This window comes from Mustelus asterias, chromosome 25, assembly GCF_964213995.1.
Source record: "Mustelus asterias chromosome 25, sMusAst1.hap1.1, whole genome shotgun sequence".
Lineage (NCBI taxonomy): Eukaryota > Metazoa > Chordata > Chondrichthyes > Carcharhiniformes > Triakidae > Mustelus > Mustelus asterias.
This window is the reverse complement of record NC_135825.1, coordinates 45,892,521-45,908,768: the sequence shown is the minus strand read 5'-3', so window position 1 is coordinate 45,908,768 and position 16,248 is coordinate 45,892,521.

The following is a 16,248-nucleotide window of genomic DNA, read 5'->3' as shown; positions in this document are numbered from 1 at the left end:
TAACCGTCATCATGTGTTAATACTTAGATCTGGTTGCAATACAGATGTGCTTTGCAATCCTCAACAATTTGATTCACTTCCTAGGAGACAATGTCATGATACAAGGTACATGTAATTCAAGAATATTTAAAACATTGCTGGGATTTCCTGGGGGTTTCTTAAGATTATGTAAAGGCATTGCTTTAGGACTTGTATAAAATCTCTACCTTGAAGAAAGAATTTCCTGGCCTTTGTTAGTTAATTGATTCAAGTTAATCTCTTGGTTTTAGTTCTGATGAAGGGTCATTTACACTCGAAACATTAGCTCTATTCTATCTCCACAGATGCTGTCGGACTTGCTGAGATTTTCCAGCATGTTCTGTTTTTGTTGCAGTCGAACCCCAAACTAGGGGTTACATAACACATTAGGGTGGCAGTGAAAGAGGGTGAAGAAGTATTGACTGTGGCTTCTTCATTAAGAGAATCCTTCTCGGTTCCTGTCAATTCAAAGCTGTTGATGCCTCCTGTCTGCAGGACTTCTCCAGTGCTGGATATTTCGATGTGGCCTTCAGGAATGCTACTTTCTACATTAAGTTCATGAAAATGTTAGAGGAGGAGAAGAGAGACTGACCACACCTCAGAATCCTCAAAGCATAGCCCCTCCTTAATTTTCTGTCTCAATGAGATCGTATAGTGACTATGCACCTCTACAGCCCCCATGTTCTGATCATAGATCTGCTCACCTTCCTCACCAGATACGTTGACAAGGTTGGCAACTGCACTGAGATCAAGGACACCTTTGAGATCTAGACCAACTAATGGCAGGTTAAGGTGGCACTCAAGACACCAATAAGGGAATAATCCTCAACCCTTCCTCCAACACTGCACTTGGGGGAAGCTGTGGCTATCTCATCTATGCCGGCCAGCCCAAAGTTTGTCGCTCCTGTGGAAAATCCGACCATGTGGTGGCCAATTGCTCTCATCTGCAAGAATTGCAAACCAGATGAACATCTGACAAAGGACTGCAAGCAGATGAAGTGCTACAACCTGTGTGGCCTTCTCTAAGGACCTGTCCCAAGCGCAGCCTTATTTACGCACAGGCAGTAAAAACCAAGGAATGGCAAGACGATATGGCCAGTCTGACTATCACCAATGAGAGGTGCAAACCTCCACCCAGCACATTCTCCACCCAGCAGAATGGGGAAAAGGAGGGCACAGAGGAAGATAAAGAAAGGGAAAGGAGAGAAGGAGGCAGCAGATGGTCCAACATAACCGCTCTCTGCACCTCCCACTTCTCAGCAGACTGAACCAATGGAGGAGAAACCATCAGAGGACTAGTCGGCGGATTGGCGGATGGTGAGGAGCGTCAGGAAGAAGGGAAAAAAGGACAAAGCCACTTCCCAAATGAGCAGCAAGAGACCACTCCCTGGTGAAGCAAGAGACACAGATGACTACAGGGGGACCAGAGAGTTGGTAAGGGAACTTGGAACTGAATGTGAAACTATTGACCCCAGAGAACATTGAGGAACTCAGAAGAGATTGCAAAGGTTGGAAAACTGTGAAACCCCTCTTTGAGTCCCAGTTACACTGGTGGGAGACAAAGAAGAACATCAAGAGATTTTTCTCCTCAAAGGGGTCCAGAAGGCAAGAGAGAGAGATGAAGGGAAATGTCCGGACTCCAGTAGAGCTCGCGGAATCTGTTCTGGCTGCAGTTGATGGGGGTCAATGTCAAGGAGGATCACCTGGAGGTGAAGGACCAGCAAGCCTCACTTTATGTCATGGAGGCTTCCAAGATCATCTTCCGGTCTAGACACCGCTCCTTCGAGCAGGGTGAGATGTGCTTGCTTTTCTTCTTCCAAAAGGTACATAGTGATCAGCTTGAAGAAAGAAGGTATTTCAGTTTCAGTTAAGTCATTGCAGTATGACATTATGAGGATCAGCCAATCCTTTCTGCCGGACTGTATGATGTGAAGCCCACAGACATAACAGCCTCCCTGTCCACTTATCATGGAGGTCTTAGAAGATAGCATGCGAGAGAGCCTAGACATAGCACTAACTCTGGATGAGTTGACGAAGGTCCTCAAAGGCCCTTCGAGAAGAGTAAAACTCCTGGAAGTGACAGCTTACTAGCTGATTTGTATTTGGCTCTGTGGGACTGGATTGGCCCAGACATGCTGAGGTATATAAGTGTATGCTTCTGGCTGGAAGCATGTCAGAAGCCATGAAGAAAAGCATCATTATCCTCATCTATAAGCGGAAGGGGGAAAGGGAGGGAATTATAAATTGGCAACCCATTTCACTGTTGAATGTGGACTATAAAATTCTGTCCAAGGTCAGCGCCAGTTGTGTCAGGCCTCCTCTGGAGTCAGTGATCCACCCTAACCAGACCTGCTTGGTGCCCGGCAGGAAGATCTGATAGCCTTGCACTATTCAGGGATACAATCGCCTATGTACAGGACAGGAGTGTGGATACCTGCCTCATCAGCCTGGACCAGGAAACGGCCTTTGACAGAATATCGCAGGCTGAAATGATGGATGTGCTCTTCAATTTGGGGTTTTGAGAAGGAATCTGCAATTGGATCCAACTGCTCGACACAAACATCAGTAGTGCTGTTTCAGTCAACGGGTGGAAATCAGAAAGCTTTTCAATTAAATCTGGTGTCAAGCAGGACTGCCCTCTCTTTCAAGTCCTGTTCGTGCGTTGTATAGAACCCTTTGCTGAGTCCGCCAGGAAGGATCCGGGCATAAGAGGAGTGACGGTCCCAGGTAGTGGAGACACTCAAGTCCAAGTCTCCCTGTAGATGGGTATCATATCATATCATAGAATCCCCACAGTGCAGAAGGAGGCCATTCAGCCCATCGAGTCTGCACTGACCACAATCCCACCCAGGCCCTATACATCACCAACTTCTGCTCAGATCACTGTTGGTGTGCAGGCTGATCAAAATCTACCATTTCAAATAGGCCTCGGGTGCCAAGATAAATCATGGCAAGAGCATGTTCTTTGGGAATTGGGAAGACTTGTCACCTGCACCATCGGATCAGACGGCCTGAAGGTGCTGGGAATATGGTTCAGAGGAACGAGAGCATGTGTTAGAAACTGGAAGGAGAGAATAGATATAATGAAACAAAACCTGGGTATGTGGGAGCGATGCTTCCTCTCCATTGCAGGCAAGAACCTGGTCATCAGGTATGAAGCACTCTCGGCATTGCTGTACATTACTCTAGTCTGGCCCATTCCTCACTACAGCGCCGTGGCAATCACCTGAGCTGTTTTCTGCTTATCTGCAAAAATGGATCATGACTGCCAAGGATGCAATGTACAAATCTCTAGATAAAGAGGGAAAAAACCATAGCCAACACCGTCTTAAACCTGATGGCAACCTTTGTGTGTGGCTGCATCAAGCTGTATGCAGATCCTTGGGACGCAAACACCAAATGTCACTACGTGCTGATGTCCTCCTTCACAACACTGGGAACAACCCATAGAGCACAGAGTCCTGCATCACTGTTCATCTTTGGGACGAACCTCAACAAAAACTACCTCATCTCTCTCCACAAGGACGACAATGGCCATAATCATAATTCTATTAACAAAACCGGACCAATGGTGGCAAACGTCAAATCACCATACTTTTATTTGGGAACACCAACACCCATGATTTAGTACAAGGCCAATCAGCCCACAACAAGTGTTGTGAAGAATGGGTTTGGCCACGCTGCCACGGAACGCGTTAAGTAGTTGGATCTTGCCATACCACTGTCCCCATGGAAAAGTTTATGCAGAGTTTATGCAGAGAAACAGCTTTGACCACAAGTTCATCAAGCAATGGTCTGCATGTAGTGTTTTAGAGAGACCTTATGGGAAAAGGAGATAGTGGATCCTGTCAGATAGTTCCTTGAGAAGACTGTCTAGGTCATTTGGCACAATGCCTCATCACCAGGACTTACAAACAAGCACCAAGAACTAGCTTGGCTGGTGGTGCGAAGGACCCTCCCCATCATCCCTCCCCTTTCTGCACACTTGGGAGTTTCACTCCATCCGCACTTTGCCTGCAAGGTGATTATGGCTGTTGTCCTCCTTGTGGAGAGAGATGAGGTAGTTTTTGTTGAGGTTCGTCCCGAGGAGTTTAGTGATGCAGGACTCTGTGCTCTATGGGCTGTTCCCGGGGCACACACCCAGATAAACATCAGCTCTGCTGGAGGATCATCAACTCGGTGAAAAACATTCTTCAGTCTGCCGAAACTTGCTGGTCATTCAGTGCAGAGTTGTCCCTGACTGAATGTTGGAGACGGGCACATTCCAAAGCACAGGACTATAGGCTGAGGGATGCATTAAAGCTTGGGACAAGTGCTGCAGAGACAGAATGGGTGTTGATTGCTGTCTAAGACATTTCAGCCATCGTGGACTGAGAGGAGTTAAACTGTTTGGACCCCATGTTGCTGTTTGACTCATTGATTGTATACAGTGAATATTACATGTAACACAATCGTATTGAAGCACCTCAGAGTGCAACTTGATATATGTAGAAAACTTTTTTAAAAATTCATTTATGGGATGTGGGTATCAGTAGTTGGGCCAGCATTTATTGCTCATCCCTAATTGCCCTTCAATTGAGTAGCTTGCTAGGCCAGATTTCCTTCCTTAAAGGACATTAGTGAACCAAATGTATTTTGATGACAAGCGGCAATGGTTTCATGGTCATCATTAGACTTTTAATTCCAGATTTTAAATACCATTGTACCATTTGTCATGACGATTATGAAATGTCTGCAAACTTTCTTTGACTAGTGAAGCATTTCAGAGTGCAACATGATGCATGTATAAAACTTGAATATTATTGCACTTCGTGTGATGGCCACTTTGAAATGTTTATAATGTCCTTTCAGATAGTTTACCAATACTTCCACCCATTTGGAGTCTAATAATTCCACCAATTTGAAATTGCCTAGAAGCTTTTGCATTCACGACAGATCATCAAAAATGCATTAATTATTCAGTGAATGCAAATTCCCGAAACCAAGCAAAAGTCCATTTGCTGAGTTTAAGGTGTCATCCACCTGGTCTGTAGAGGGGACACGCCTTGATAATGTGAGCATTGTTTGTGTCTTTTCACAAATGCGTAAGATGTTTGTTCTGAGACCCCAGCAGTGGAGGTTAGTTGCACAGGAGCCCTGGTCTGTCCTGAACCTATTTAATATGGACCACTGTCACTGTGGGATTTCAACATCTGTCATTTGACAGCGTGTACTCGTCTATTCAGATTAAATTGGGTAAAACACAATGGGCGGGATTTTCCCAAAAAATGTCTAAGTGTCATAACGGCGTGAAAACAGGAGATTTTCGCACTGGTTTTTTCAGCGTGCTCCGCATCATAATCTTCTAACATAGTGCAATGAAAGATTCTCCATGGAGGCTCCAGGTGCTTGACTCACCCCAAGTGGCTGCAGCTGTGCGCCGTTAAACAGAGGAGAAATCCACTTAAACTCCAAAGATGCACACACAATTAGTCATGCCAGGTAGATGACACTTCATAGATCTTCTCCAAGATTTATGGAGGGGGAGCTGGGACAGATACTGGATGCTAGGGGGAGAGGAGGACCATTTCCTTCCCCAGAGAAGAAGTTGGCAGCCTAGGAGTCAGGCCGGCAATGTGGCCTGAGAAGCAGTGGCAGCAGTAATGAGTGCCCATGCACTGGTATGTAGGACTGGGGGCCAGTGTAGAAAGAAAATGATAACCTCGTCTGGGCAGCAAGGGTGAGTGTCCATCCTGTCCTAGCATCACACCCATCCGTCGCGTCCATATTGATCTAATCCCGACACCCTGAGGCATTCCAGCACCCAACCCCCTAGCACATGCACCCCCCTACCACAACCCCTGCCTGCAGAGGCATGGAGTCGACAGACATCACCCGATTGCCTCATCCCAGGCAACCCGCACCCTTCGAGCCATCAGGCGTTCAATCCTCCCTTCTGTATCCGCAGGAGAAGATGGCCCATAATTGCAGGGGGCTGGTGAAGACTGGAGGTTGGGTCCCTGAGCTGCGTATCCTCACTGCATTCGAGGAGCATGCAATGGAGCTGTTGTGGGATGCCAAGGACAGAGCTGAGACCAACAACGAGGTCGGGGTGCGCCATAGGAATAGGGAGCCACTAAATCTTCATTCACATGACCTAGCTCAAGTAAGTTGCAATCTGCCCAGATACTTGCACTTACCCATGTGTCTTGTTTTGCAGGATGAGGCCAGGCCCTCAGGAGTACCATACAGGCTTCGATGAAAATGGTAACGGCCGAGGGCTTGGTCTCGTAGAAGTCTCTGAGAGCCAAGGAATCAGCTGGACCGCAGCCATGTGCCAGCCACTGGGATCAAAGCTGCTGGAGATATAGAAGCAGAACCAGGGATTCCAGGAGGGGCAACATTCCAGCAACTGCAAGGCTGTTTTGAGGAGTCTTACAGCCTTCAGTCACAGGTGCTGGCATTACTTGGTATTCAGGCCAACACTGCAAGGGTGGCGACAATGGTGAAAAGCCTGGGGCAGGAAATGGTCACCATGGGTGGCAGGGTCCATGGCTGAGGGCCTCGGAAGTATGCTCAAAACATAGTGGGCCCTGGCTACGGGCCTCAAGAGCATGGCCCAGTGCCAGAGAGCACTTTCTGTGGAACTCGAGAGCTTGGCCCAGTCTCAGAGGGCACTCACTGAGGGGATCCAGAGCTTGGCCCAGACTCAGAGGGCTATTACTGAGGACTCACACACCATGGTGCAGATGCAGTTGTGCCTCCAGGACTGGCACAAGCAAATGATGGAGGCCTCTGGAGCTCACTCCAGCTGCCCCTGCATTGAATGTCCCAGGGGCCCACGGACAACCCGAGGGAGGAGGAGGGACTGAAGCCCATGCCGGGGCCTTCTAATCAGGAGACTCAGCCATCCCCAGCCCTCTTGAATTCCCTCTTCCTTACACTGGGGTATCTCACGGGCAGCAGGATGAACACAGTGCCGCAGCTATGTCTGTGACACCCAAAAGTGGGGGGGCTCTCCAGGACCTGCCCCCCACCCCCCCCCCCCCACCCCCCCACCACCGGACGCCCAGCAAGGACATCAAAAACCAGGGGGAACACAGCTGACCGCCTCCCCCTCTGATGTGCATCTTGTGGGGAACCTAGATATAACAATAGGGCATGTAAGGTTAAGAAGTTGTAGGGTCACCACGAGGGCATGGGTGAAGGCACGCACTTGTTAGAGTTCTGGCAATTGTCTCACAAAATCACTAATAAATATTATTGCTCCCCACAGTTGTGACTAATCTGTCTGTGATCTGCCTCCCACAGGGATGACCACATCCCATCCATACGCTCATAGCCGTATTCTGCGTGAGAGGGGCCCTTTGGCCCACTGAGTCTACGATCCCGTTCCCAGCACCTGTGCCAAACATCTGACTGCTCTGGTACTTCAAGCACTCATCCAAAGCAGCTGCAGCAGTGGGGGCCTACAGTGTCAGACAGCCTGGCATGGCATCCCCGACACACACTGGATCCTAGGACCTCCCCCCACCCCAGGGGCATTGGACCCCAACCCTCATGAAGACGTGGGCCCGGGCGCCAATGTGCAGTCAGAACAGTAGGAGTCAGACTTGCGTGGCACCAGGGCAGAATCACAGCTTGGTGCCTAGCGAGTTGTCATCACCCTCCTGTCTGGACCAGTAACTTGCTAACATGGCCAACCCAGACTCATCACCCTGGTTTGATGGGGGACTGGGAGTTGGAGCTGGTGGACCCCACGCCTCCTAGTGGGAGAACCTTGGTGGTGAGGGCCTTCCTGCAGCCCAGGCTTCCAGTTGGGCCTGGCCCATGTCAAAGTTGATGCAGTGGTCTGCCTGGGCATACAGGGCAACCGTTCAATGCTTGAGGCCTGGAAGGACCCGTTGGTGTAGAAGTTGAGGGCCACCATGACCTTCACTGCCACCGGAAGTGGGTGTCCTCCTGCTCCACGAGAGCCCCTGTGACCTCCAGTGCCCCTCATGAGCTGGAGCCTATGGCAGCACATGGCATCCTGCAGCCCATCGAATGTGAGTCCTGTAGAGGCGGGGTCTCAGTCTTCGATGTCTTCTAGCCCTCCCCTCGGGCCAACGGGCAGCCGCATCCTGTCCCAGACCGGTGGTCCTCTCTCCTTCTGCTGCTGCCTCTGGATTGGGCTACTCCTGTAGTGGGACCTCCTCAACAACCACGAGAATCACTGTCAGGTCTATTGGCTCCAAAGCAAAATCCACTATTCCTTTGGGGTGGGGGTGGGGGACGGGCGAGAACTGCTCGTGAGGTTATCCAACCCATGAGTCTGGACGTTGGTAACCTGACACCATCCCCAGTGCCATGCGGTATCTTAATGGGCTTGCCACATCCTCACGACAGCGGGCACAGAGAGCATATTGTTGTACAAACCTGTGCGTTTTAACCTTTACCCCGTGAAGACACGAAAGCGACTTTAGATACTTTAACACAATTTCCTTGATTTTGTAGCTACTTAGACAATAATAAATACTTGCAATGCATAAGCCAAATACTCACTATCCATTACTTTACTTAACTTAAGGTTGATTTCTACTTGCATATCAAACCTGGCCAGGATTTTGCCGTATGGATATCAGTCTTTTCTCTTGTTCCAGATTTGTGTTTTCCTGAGAGCATTGTTCCCCAGGTTTTCCACTGAACACAAGCTCTTTGTGTTAGCATTCTTATATCCCAAAAGTTCCTTGGCATCAGGCCAATGAATTGATCAAAAACCCGATTGCATCATTCAATTCGACCCATCAAATGGAGCCAACACAGAGGCTCTGGACCCTCCAATCCCCATTTGGTGTAGGCCTGTGCATATAGCTTTCTAATGCCCATATAAGGAAACATGGCTCCAAATTGTCTGTGAACAACGCCTGCTGCTGGGGACAAGCTGTTACATCTATCACCTTGGGTGGAATTCTCCCAAACAAATTGTCGGATTCGCGTAAAATCTGGAGTAAATCTCACTGGTTTTTTCAGTGGGATTTTCAAAATGAATCTCCTGCACTCAGAGCATCACGGAGTACCCTAGCGTGAATCTTGTTAAAAATCTGTGGGCGGGGCCGATTCCCACTGGAGAGACTGGCAGCGTAGTGCTGAGCTGGTCACTGCGCATTGCACCAATCTGTCATGCGCAGTAGCCCGCATTGCAGGCCTCTCAATCGCTGGCCAGCTCGATCGCTAGCCACCACAGCAATCCCCATTGCTGGCCATGGGTCCACCCCGCCACTGGATCGCTGGCCTTCTGGACGTGTCCGAGCTAGTCCCGACCCCCCGGCCTGCCTTGATCTCCCCCTCACCCCTGGCAGTCCCAATCTTCCTGACACTGACAGTCCCAATCCTCTCCGGAGGCCAACCCATCCCGATGGCTAGTCCCTTCCCTCCCTCTGTCATTGATCCAAAGTGCAGAGTGGCAGTAGGACTCCCCACCCCCTCCGTTCTTCCCCATAGGCCTCACCCTCCTCTGGTCTAGCCCTCTTGGCACTGCCACTTTGGGCGTTGCCACTTTGTCCCTTGGGGCTAGGCTGCCACTGCCAAGCTGGAAATGCCCAGGGCCCCTTACACCCCTCACTCCAGCGGGGTCAGGTCGCCAGCGCCCCCGTTGTAAACCCCCTGGAGTGAAACACTCCTGGTGGTGGGAGGAGAGGCTAGCTGGATTCTAATTAATCAGATTCTAATTAGAATTTACATATTTTAGTCAGCTTTGCGCTGATTTCTGGAACGGAGTTGATGATGCCGAAAATCCGGTGGTTGGAGACGTGCAGAGGCCGTGACGCCCAATGGGAATCCCACTACACGCCCTCCGCTTATGTCGCAGTGCAGTGGGCTGGGAGAATTGTCCCTCTTGTGTCCTTTGATAAGTTTCAGGCCAGCTTGGCCACAGGAAATCCCAGCATGCTCAGAAACAAATTTGGCCAAAAGTCAGTTTTTCTTGATTGAAGATCCTTCAACATATTAAAACTTAAATCTCTGCAGACCATTCAGCCACATACAGTCTCCATTGATATCTCCTGAAGCATAGACATGAGTGCACTCACCTGGCCATCTTTTGCAGTGGCTTACAGAAATGGCCAGCAGTGGAGAAGCACCCTTGTGACTATCACGAGATGGGTTCCTATTGAAGGCAGCACTGCAGAGTTCATCCAGTATGCAGAATTCCCTTAATTGGAGCAACAGCTGCCAGACCTGATTCTTGTCACTGATTGTGGGGCCTGGGATGAAATGTCAGCAGTCAGCCACAGAGCCTATCCAGCAGACAGACGGCAGGGAAACAATAGAAACATCAATGGGGTTGGGACTCAGCCTCATAAACAACCTTATGCTTCAGTGGCCAGGAGGAAGTGCACAATGCAAGCTCCCTGACATGAGTACCCCTATATTGGCATGAGCCCACCCAAATCTTTGCACCCATTCAAGCACCAATTCCTGCTCAGTGGTATTCACCTCCTTGTTCCCCTTTACTACTGCTGTACCTGAATCACTCTTTTAGAGTGCAGTCGTGATTTGTGCTGGCATTATGCCACGCCGGAGAGATGGGAAACATTTGGGAGTGGGGTTGCTAGTGTGCTGACCTTACTAATGATATTGAAATCCATTCAAATTCATGCTAATAAGTGGTTCGTGCCAGTAAAAAGGGGCTGGGAAGATAACAAACTGCCAGATGTGAATCGGGTTTTTTGCATCTCAAGCTATTTCCCAGCTTGTAATCTGATCGACGGACGCAGTGAGGTTGTAAGATCATGCCCAATATTTTGCCCATCTCATTTGAATGATTGTTGTGCAAGTTCCTGCACCTCTGTTGCTTTTTCCTCTTAATGCTGCTGGTGATCATTGCACACAGCAGGAAGTACTACCAGCGTTGGTTTTTCCACACTGATGTATACGGTGCTGGAGGCATTAGTGATGCAGGCAGACTGGAGAGTAAGTGCCATGTTCCTAAGAGGGGTTAGCGTTCCACAGGATTTAAACATATGGGGCAGAATCTTCCCAAAAAGGTTCTAAGTGTCATAAAAGTCTGAAAATGGGAGTGTTCCACACCAGTTTTTTTGGTGAGTTTGGTACTGCAATCTTCCCACACTGTCAGTGTTTTTGACAGCTGGGAAGCTGGCTGCAGAGCACTCGGACACCATTGCACAGAGTGCCCTGATCTTCTACTGATGTGAGAGACCTTCAACCCTACACCCCCACCAAGACATTGCACCCCCCACGCTCCCCCCCCCGCCCCACCCCCATCATCGGCAGCATTGTTACTCCCCATACTAACATGGGTCACCAGCATCGGGGCATCAGGATCCTCCTGACGAGTCCACTGCTGGACGCTCGACATGTCCCGGTTCCCCCCCCACCTCATCACACCCTCCCTCATGCACAGTCTCCCCTTTGCATAGCCCCCCTGAATGACCAACTGCAGAGCTCTCCTCATTGACCACCCACCTTGCAGAGCTCCCCCCTCATAAGCCCCTTCTGTAATCATGCATAATCCCCTGACGTAACCCGACCCCCACTCAGGCCCCACCCCCTTCAGGTCATGTCTCCTTGGCACTGCCCTGACACACTTATGGTGCCTAACTGGGCACTGCCAGGCTGCCAACTGGGCACTGCCAGGCTAGCAGTGACTGATAGGCACTTCCTGGCCATGCCGAGCTTCAGTGGCCCCTGATCCTCCCTGACGTCAACATGGCGCCTGGTGTCCGCTGGTGGAGACCAGTAGTGGTTCTTGCCGACGTGACGGGAGATGATTTCAGGAGGCCAGAAGAAGTCGTACAGTGGCAGATAAGTCCTTCGATCCTTATTTTATGTTAATAGGCTTTGCGTTCTTTCTAGGCATGAAGCCGATTTCACTGGCAAAGGAGTGCCAGGAGAGTACAAAATCTTGAATCAGATTTTTATCCTTGCCTGCTCTTCCGGCTTGCCACACTAATCGACCAGCACAGCGAGCCAGTAAGATCACACCCAAGGAATTCACAGAAGTTCACAGTGATCTTTTATTCCATAGGCATCAAACTTGTAATTGTATTCATGTAAAAGCTTATCCTAGAGAAACAAACTGCCTACAGTGGAAGACCGTTGCTTGGATGGGTCCTGATTCTGGGATTCCCCATCATATTCCCTTGGGATTTTTATAGCTCTGGGATAAGAGTACAGCAAATGAAGTTGCAAGTGAGCCCACATGCAAAAATCCACCCTTGCCTGCTCCAAATTTGAGGATGTTTTAGAACCTCTTTCTTCACCATGTCAATCGCTCTCACCCCCCCAGGTATATCTACTAAGCTGGGCCTTTTTTGAAAGGAGACGTGGTTCATTGCAGCCCAGAGAGTTGTGAACTATGGAGGAGTCCTAGTCTGGGATAAGGAATATTTTGATAGTTAAAAAGGTAAAAAAGGTGTTGGCAACTTCACATGTCATTAATGCAATTGTGAATAAGAATCATAGAAGAATCATAGAAACCCTACAGTGCAGAAGGAGGCCATTCGGCCCATCGAGTCTGCACCGACCACAATCCCACCTAGGCCCTACCCCCACATATTTACCCGCTAATCCCTCTAACCTACGCATCTCAGGATTCTAAGGGGCAATTTGTAACCTGGCCAATCAACCTGACCCGCACATCTTTGGACTGTGGGAGGAAACCGGAGCACCCGGAGGAAACCCACGCAGACACGAGGAGAATGTGCAAACTCCACACAGACAGTGACCCGAGCCAGGAATCGAACCCAGGACCCTGGAGCTGTGAAGCAGCAGTGCTAACCACTGTGCTACCGTACCATAAGTTAAATATGTTTTAATTACAGTGAATAATGATAGGATTTTTTGTTTTAGGAAAGCAACCATTAAATTGATCAGCATTATGAAAATGTTCAGTTGCATTTAAGTGCCTTTTCCAGTGGGGAAAAATGCTTCCCTGCATTCAGTAGGATTGAGTTTGAGATTTCAACTGTCAGTCAGACCCTGTGATTTATTTTTGTCTTTGATGAGCCTTTGAAGCAATAAAACAGATCTCCATCTGTTTAATCAACTCAAAAAGGTTTTAATGTGGTCAGCTAAACCATGTGTTCAGCCTTTGAAGCAGTGCAACAGATGACAATATATTCTACTAGTTTTGGGGAGGTGCTGGTTTAGTGGTAATATCATTGGATTAATAACCCAGAGCCCCAGGTTAATACTCTGGGGATACGGGTTCAAACCCACCATGGCAGCTGATAAAACTAAAAACTGGTTATGCTGACCATGAATCCGTTGTTAATTGTTGTAAAAACTCATCTGGTTTAATCGAAAAGGATATTTGTTGTCCTTCGCTGGTCTGGCCTACATATAATAGTTCTCCTTACTAACATCTGGGGTTTCATGCCAAAATTTGAAGAGCTGTCCCACAAATTAATCAGGCAACATAGTCTGACTTAGTCACGGATTGAAGAATGCATGTGGGCATGTCACGAATAGAACTAGGCACACCAAAAAATGAGATGTCAACCTGATGAAGCTGCAATACCGATCTATTTGCATGCCAAACAGCGAAGGCAGCCTACAATAGACAGAGGTAAGTGATTCTTCAGCCAATGGAACAGATCTAAGCTCTAATTCTGCCACATCCAGTTGTGAATGGTTGTGGACAATTAAACAATTAACCAGAGGAAGACGCTCCACAAATATCCCTATCCCGAATGATGGGAGAAACCTAGCACAGCAATGCAAAAGACAAGACTTAAATTTTGCAACCACCTTTAGCCAGAATGCCACAAGGGATAATTCAGTCATCTTCCCTTGATATTCAATGGCATTACCATCATTGAATCCCGTACTATCAACTTGAGGAGGTGTGGCGGTGCTGGGTGATTATCATTGACTTAAAACTGAACTGGACCAGACATAAATATGTGGCTGCAAGAACAGTTCAGAGCCTGGAAGTTCTGCATCGAGTACCTCATCTCCTGTCTCCCTAAAGCCTATCCATCATCTACAAGACGCAAATTAGGAATATGATGGAATACTCTACACTTGTCTGGATGGGTGCAGCTCTAACACCGCTCAAGAAGCTCAACACAATCCAGGACAAAGCAAGCCAGTTGATTGGCACCCTGTCCACCACCTTCAGCGTTTCCCTCTCCACTGACGATGCGCAGTCATACAAAATGCACAGCAACAACTCACCATTGATCCTTTGACAGTACCTTCCAAACCCGCAAGCTCTTCCAACCAGAAGAGCATCAGATGCATAGGAACACCACCACCTTCGGCTTCCCATCTGAGCCACATGCCATCCTGACTTGGAACTCTATCGCTGTTCCTGTATTGTTCCTGGGTCAAAATCCGAACTGCACTTTGCATGTACCTGCAACACATGTTCTGCAATGTTTCAATACGATGACTCACCACCACCTTCTCAAGGGTAATTAGAGATCAGCAATTAATTCTGGCCTAGCCAACAACACCCACATTCCTTCAAATAATAGAAAAAGGCTTGAATGTATTCAGCTCTGGAGGCTTTATTGGCACAGTGTTGCAGTGGAACCCCATTATTTATGCTTGGCTGAGCTGCAAATCCTTTGAGTGGGTTGTTGACACAGCTGTCAAAATAAGCTTTGTTTTGATTAACAATTTTGAGGAGTTAATATGATTAACTTTTTTTAAATGAGGTTTTCAAATGGCAATTTGTTCATTTTGGCAATTTCATGAGCATCTCAAAGAGTTCCCAATTTTATTACTAGGTTCATAAGCTTTGTCCATGGTGAATTCTAGGTGAGTGGGCATGGCATTGTGGAAGGACCCTGGAGTGTAGAGAGGGGCATGGAGTATGGATACGAGATGAGAGCTCAGCTCCTTAACACTCATGTACATAACTGGGATGATGTCCTAGAGAATGAAAGCGGACTTTCTAACCTGCCTGCCTCAGCATCCACCCACCCCCATTAACCCCCTCAGGTTTGCTTCAGGTAACCCTGACCCTGTCCCCACCACTCTGCCACGAAATTAGTGTGGCAAGGCACTTCCAGGCAAGATGCTTGATTGTAATGTTCGGAAATAACCTAATATGTAATTCATGCTACAAAATATCTAATGATCTCAAGCAAGTGATCAAGGTGAGTGAATGTATCTTCAAATAACATCTCCTTCACACCATAACACAAACCTTCACACTATTCAATGACCCATGTCCCCATTACTCACCCAGAGGCATTTGCTGGTACTGAGGTTTTAAGCTTAATATCAGTTCATTCACGCATCCACCAGTGCTTCCAGCCTTACGCCAACCTCTCACTGCCTGCAGACAATCAGCTATGGCACGAACATCACCCAAACACAGTGCAACATAATCATTGACATGTTGCCCTCTCATAGGACAAAAAGGTACACAATAGGAGGAAACAGAGCCCTTATACTCCCTTATGCTCCTTCTCAACTCTAACCTCATCTGTGATCAAACTGAAACATAACCTTGGTCTTGGAGATGCTGATTAGGAGACCAAAGATTTTGATACCACTCAACAATTTGTTTGCCATGGTCTGGATGTCTTCCTTGTTGCCATAGTCAGAGAATCATATAGCATAGAAATTGGCTCATTGGCCCACCATGTCTATGCCGACCAACAAATACCAATCTATACTTATCCCATTTACCAGCACTTGATACATATCAGACTATGCCTTGATGATTTAAGTGCTTGTCCAGATGCTTTTTAAATGTTGCGAGAGTACCTGCCTCATAGAAACATAGAAAATAGAATCAGGAGTGGGCCCTTCGAGTCAGATCCACCATTCATTTTAATCATGGCTGACCATCAAAAGCAATACCTTGATCTCCCCACTCTCCCCAGAATAGCCCTTGAACCCTTTAGCCCCAAGAGCTATATCTAATTTTTCTTGAAATCACATTATATTTGGCCTCAACTACTTTCTGTGGTAGTGAATTCCACACATTCACCACTCTCTGGGTGAAGAAATTTCTCCTCACTTCAGTCCTAAAAGGTTTATCCCTTATCCTCAAACTACTACTCCTAGTTCTGGAAACTCCACCATCAAGAACATTCTTTCTGAATCTACCCTTTTTAATCCTGTTAGAATTTTATAAGTTTCATGAGATCTCCTCTTACTCTTCTAAACTCCAATGAATACAATCCTGACTGACTTATTCTCCTTATATGATGTGGAAATGCCAGTATTGGACTGGGGTGGGTACAGTAAGAAGTCTCACAACACCAGGTCAAAGTCCAGCAGGTTTAT